Source organism: Falco rusticolus, chromosome W (assembly GCF_015220075.1).
Source record: "Falco rusticolus isolate bFalRus1 chromosome W, bFalRus1.pri, whole genome shotgun sequence".
Lineage (NCBI taxonomy): Eukaryota > Metazoa > Chordata > Aves > Falconiformes > Falconidae > Falco > Falco rusticolus.
In genome coordinates this window covers 3,036,496-3,042,495 of record NC_051209.1, presented here as the reverse complement: position 1 = coordinate 3,042,495, position 6,000 = coordinate 3,036,496, and the positions used below count along the sequence as shown (strand labels likewise).

The 6,000-nt window shown below is 38.2% G+C and overlaps 1 protein-coding gene across 3 annotated transcripts in view; it reads left to right on the top strand.

Moving 5' to 3' along the window:
* Positions 1–544: 544 nt before the first annotated feature.
* The window catches only part of LOC119140829 (transcription factor RFX3-like), a 173,406-nt gene continuing 167,950 nt past the window's right edge, over positions 545–6,000 (top strand). For 2 of the 3 annotated variants that reach the window (XR_005101740.1, XM_037372463.1), the window contains exon 1: positions 545–1,528. The gene's annotated coding sequence lies outside the window, so the exon portion shown is untranslated. The remainder of the gene's footprint in view (positions 1,529–6,000) is intronic. The other variant, XM_037372464.1, reaches the window with a different exon arrangement.

The following is a 6,000-nucleotide window of genomic DNA, read 5'->3' as shown; positions in this document are numbered from 1 at the left end:
AACAGCTTGTCCTGGTTTCAACTGGGATAGAGTTAATTTTTTTCTTCTTAGTAGCTGGTGCAGTGCTGTGTTTTGGATTCGATGTGAGAACAATGTTGATAGGACACTGATGTTTTTAGTTGTTGCTGGGTAATGTTTATCCTAAACCAAGAACTTTTTGGTTTCTTGGGCCCTGCCAGAGAGAGGGCTGGAGGGGCACAGGAAATTGGGAGGGGACACAGCTGGGACAGGTGACCTGAACCAGCCAAAGGGATATTCCATACCATATGACATCATGCTGAGTATATAAACAGGGGGGAAGAAGGAGGAAATTGGAGGCATCTGGCATTATGGCCTTTGTCTTCACAAGTAAGCGTTATGCATGATGGAGCCCTGATTTCCTGGCAATGGCTGAACACCTGCCTGCCCATGGAAAGTGGTGAATGAATTCCTTGTTTTGCTTTGCTTGCATGCATGGCTTCTGTAAGAAGATGCTAGAAGCTTCCCCCATGTCCAACAGAGCCAGTTCCAGATGGCTCCAAGATGGACTCACCACTGGCCAAAGCTGAGCCAATCAGCAACGTTGGTAGCACCTCTGTGATAACATATTTAAGAAGGGGTAAAAAGCCGCTGCAAAACAGTAGCTGTGTGAGCTCTCTTCAGCTGACGCTGTAGCAAACAGTGCCAAAATAAAAATTAGTATTTTAAATTTTCAAAGATATTAACTGGGAAATTGGTTCATTATCCTGTGCTAAGAAATTAATCTTCCACTTCTTTTATTGGTACTTAGTTAAATTGAACAGGAGCTTGAACTTGCAGTAAGCACAAAGCAAAACTTCCTGTTCACTTTAAATTGCTTCCAAGTAGCAAAAAGCAAGCAGGGTGGAAAAAGCAAAGCAATCCACTGAACAGAGATCCCTACGCACCACCCCCCCCACCCCCCCCATCTTAGCTGCTAACCGGATATGACATCAGGATATCGGTGAGCATGATCGATGCAGGAGACAGATATGCTAATGTAACCACACCTCCTCTTCTCTTCTCTCTCCCACTCGGGTTTCTGCCTGATGGTTGCTATTTGAACAATCAGCTACCACTACAGGCTCTCTTGCTGCCTGCTCCGATGTGGTGTGATCTTACATCCGTGGATAGTCCGTTGTCGTACTACTACCGCTTTGCTTGTTGGGGGGTAGAATATGCCCTCGCACGCCTTTATCAAGGTGGATGAGTTAATACGTCCCTCCCAACCTTTTCTTTCCCTCTTAAGGAAACGGATCCCCCTCCTTTCTTGCCTTAGAAGCTGTCTGTCATGTGGAAGGTCCTGCCTCTTCCGGGTCTCTTCGGCTAAGCCACTGCCTCCTTCTTTCTCGCTTGCTCTCTCTCTTTTGTGAGTTATAGCAACTGTTGCCTTGTGAATCAAGCGCCATAGTCACCGTAGTCCTGGTGACTGTTACTTATCAACAACTGCTCTTCCGCTGCTTTCCATCTCCTTCCTCATCTACAACGGCTACCACCAGCAAGAACAACAACACAGCTTTCCACAGTTCAGGTGAATGTAACTGTTCTGTACAAGCTTTCAGTCCTGCTTTTCTATCCCTTTCTTCCCCTCCCCCCCCCCCCCCTTTACTTCCTCCTTGCAGCATTCGGGCTGGGACTGCTCCATTGGGCTTCGCTATTGGTTGAGGGGGAGGGGGGAGAGAGAAGCCTTGAGCGCTTTCTCTTTAGCCTTTCTTCCCTCCCATTTAATAATATGGGAAGAGACATCATTTCTAGAGGAGGGAAAATGATATAAATTACCCTGTGGCTGTTTATTAGGAAGGGTATTTATCTTTTTTTAAAATTTTTTATATCGGAAGTTATCTGACATGCTGCAGTACTTTTAATGTTCCAAAGTATCTTGTATATCAGTAGGGGAAGGCTAGTGGTAACAGGTAGTTAATAGTAGAGGATGAAGGGCTAATTGGTACTATATGAAGTCATTCAGTGCAATTAGCTGTCTTTTCCATAAACCGAGCTAACTGGTTGCAAGTATAATTTAATTTTATGGCTGTACTTCTGAATTCCCAGCTTTCTGTTCTCATCAGGTAGCATTTTCATTTTATTATAAAAACATATTTGTTCTACCTGAAGTATTTGATTGTATTATTTTTCATGTACTGGTTCAGAGCCTTTTTGAATTCTCCAGCTCATATTACTTGTGGAATTTTATGGATTTTATGGAATTTTATAGAAACCACTAAGTTTTCAGTAAACTCAAAGGAGTTGTGTATATTTAAAGCATGCGATGCTGTGTGTTTGTCTTACTTTCTTAGAAACATTTGTTTCTGAAGAGCTAAAGAAGTCTTTAATGTATAGTTCCATAGGAATAAGAACCATCAACCTGGGTACGTTTCCTTAATTAAGGTGGTCCATCCATGCCTTGTTGTTGATCCATATGGTTTCCTGTTGTCATTCAGTTTCTGTATTAAGTTACGTTATCTCAGTAGGTATTCTAAAATAGTTTCATAGTTTAACACTAGCTTATACTGTGTTAGGAAGTGCACCTCTTATAAAAAAAAAATACACACTATCTTTCTTATGAATATAGCATCTCTCTGCTACATAATACAAGTGCTATGTAGAAAAACAATGACAGAACCTATCTACTGTGGGTTTTAACCTATTTATAAATTAACTTAAAAGAAGAAAAACACCCCTTAGCCAGTGTTTTTTTTTCATTGCTTCTTAACATAAATCCCATGTGCATTTCCTGTATAATTGCTTTGCTTGGATTTGTTCTAGTCCTCTAGTCTATCCCCCCCCCCCCGGTTTAGTGCCATCTGAAATATTTAGTTGCCTCTTACACCCATAATTATGTGGTACAAACCAGGGATATTTTTATCTTCAGTGATTCCCTTTTTCATTGTGTTATTGCATTATCGGTCCTTTTCAATTAAACCTAGTTTTGAGCTAACTGTAAAGTAATATTTATTAGGGGAAAAAAAAGATTAATTTTCTGGAATTGCTGTTTACTAACCTGCAGATACAAGCCTGTGAAACGGAAGACAAAATATTTGGAATTCAGATGATGGGGGAAGCTAAAGAACATCCTTGGAACAGTTTGCTCACTTTGTTTCTAGATAAGAAGTTAAACTAAATGCCAGGCTTTAAATCTTTTTTGTGTCAACATTTTCTTTGGTTTTGCAATTTATGTTTTAGTTTTACTTTTTTTTTAATCACTTATAGTTTTGTCTGTTCATGTACATTTTATAATTGTTTTCTGTATTTGCTGTCACTTAGTTTCAACCTTTATTAATTTCCTCAGTATGGTTCCTTTTTGCTGAATTGTTTCCTATCCACTGTTCTTTTCTTTTCCTTGTTAGATGCTTTGCTTCCACACGGTTTAATGTTTCACAGTTTACTTGACGTTTTGGGATGTGGCAAGGCTGGGAAGCATTGTGTATTGGACATCTCTGAAGTATGCCCAGCTGAGCTGCAGGGATAGCCTATAGTTACTCTTCTGTTAATCTGTTTTCTTTTGGGGTGTAACATTACCTGCTTCATCTCAATATACACAAAATTGACATTTAAAACTTATTTTGAAGAAGGCTCCTTCAGCCAATTTCAAATGACTAGAAAGAACGCTTATTCAGCAGTTCAGGATCTTTTTTTTTTCACACCAGCAACCTGAAGATTGGTTAACACACCTTCAAACGTATTGTGAAAATAATAATGTTGAGGAATTTGTCTTTTTGTCATGTAGGAGAATCTGAGGAAGTTTTTTATTTTTTTAGTTTAGAAATTATCTGTAAATGTGCTCGGTTGACATCTGCTTAGATTTTTGCAGAACATATTAAAGCCTGCTCCCTTTGTGATATAGTAGTGCTTCTGTGCCTGACTTGATGTGCCTGTTGGTGTGATAACCCTTTAGCATATTAAATTTACCATTAAAAAAATCAGGGATTTACTAAAACTTAATATTGGAGTAGCTGGGTGTTTTTCTGTTTGTTTTGGTTATTTTAAATATATAAAAACATAGATAGTATATGTTATATATTTTATATATATGTATCTATATATACATATAAATACAGGTGATTGAGGTTTGGGGTGGTTTTTTTGGTGTTTTTTTTTTTTTAACATGCCCTATTCTTGGAATTGCAGAGAAGTTAATTTTCCTGAAAGTTCTGTGTGATTGACACTATGCCCAGCCAGAAAAAGAATAAATTTAATGAAGATACACTAAAATGAAAACATATTTATACTGGAAAATGTTCAGAAATCTTAAGTGTAGATGGCAATGTCCATTTCACTTTGGGTAGATCTTGATCATGTACATGTGAAACAGCTGTTTAGAGAGAATAATCATCTGCATGTGTCAATGCCTACTCTACATATTTGCATCAATTAAAAGTTTGCTGAGAAGGAGTGAGGGAGGGAGAAGGAATTTGAGTGGAAAAGACTAAAGGGAGCATTGAATTTGGACAATTTGTACTGTAGAAGCATGCTGGTCTCACAGATGAGTGAGATAGTGGAGGGGGAGTTGCTGGTTTAATCTCAGTAAGGTCTGGTTCTGGTTGCATTTCTTCATGTGAGGAATACTTATTAAATCAATCTGTCTCACCAAACTTAACAGACTGAGGCTCTATCCTGTTTTATATAAACAAATCTATATGTCTACAGAAGTTTCATTTACTTCAGTTACGTTCAAGGGACTGTCCTATGGTACTAATAAAGGGTTACTTATGGAACAATTGAAGTTGAACAGCATTGCAACTTCTCTTTGCTAAAGTCTCTCCCATCTCTAGTATATCTTTGAGCAACACGGAGGAAAACACTTGCTCTGAGTAGAAACTAGATCTAAAAAACTCAAGGCTGTAAAATGTAGTTCAGATAATTGTTAGCTAGCTTTAAGTACAACTACTTTTACAGTACAATATATCTAGATGTCTTTAACTGTAGTTGTGTAGATATAACAATTTTAGACTGTTTTCCATCACTTTTGAGATCACAATCAATAGGGTAGCTTTTAATGTTGCAGTGGTCTGTCCTTGAAAGTGATTAAAAGTAGCAACTACTGTACTTATTAAGTCTTTATATTTATCTTTTTGCCTGTGTTGATGGAAATGGGTGCTTGATTCATGACTCGGAGTTGCTACTGTGTTCTTTACAAGGCTAAATCCTAAAAGCACAGGAGATAATTGACTTGTAGAATGGTTTGGATTGGAAGAAACCTTAAAGATAATCTAGTTCCAACCCTCCTGCCATGGGCAGAGAAACTTCCACTAAACCAGGTTGCTCAAAGCCCCATCCAACCTGGCCTTGAACGTTTCCAGGGATGGGGTGTTCACAACTTCTCTGGGCAACCTGTTCCAGTGCCTCACCACCCTGATGAAGCAACTTCTCTTTATGGTTTGTCTTATAAGCCCATTATCCTAATGTAGGCAAAAAAAAAAAGTTTGGTTTTGCTTCAGGAAAAACATTACAAACTTATGAATTCTGGAGAAGAAACAAAATACCAGTTACAAAACTGTTCTCATTCATGAATGCTTTTTTAGGGAGAAATTTGCTCCTCCTCCCTGACTTTTTGCTTTCAAAGCAGTCTTCATTTTTGTTATTCTTTTCTGAGGTCCCTGTAGAAAACCTCGACCAACTAGTATGAAATGACTAGTTATTTTAGCCTTTCCGATAACTTTTGAGGCATCTTTTTATTCTTGTGTTCCTAAGGAAATAGTTTCTGTGATATTGCCCTCCATCTTATTTGAAAGAGGAGCAGAAGTTTCAAAAACACAGATTTCATCAGAATAATTATCAGTGGAAAAGCAAGACTAAATTTATGCTACTATTGAAGAAGAGGCAGTCAGTGTTGAGGTGTTATGTATTCCATTTGGCAATAGTCATCTGACCAATCAGCAAACATCCGTGCCCTATACTCCATCTATTGTAATATGGATACATTTAAAGAGCAAAAGGCATAAGCCAGATTTCCTATTTCCTACAGATGTCCTTAATTGTGCTACTATAGAACAACTTATAGGAGAA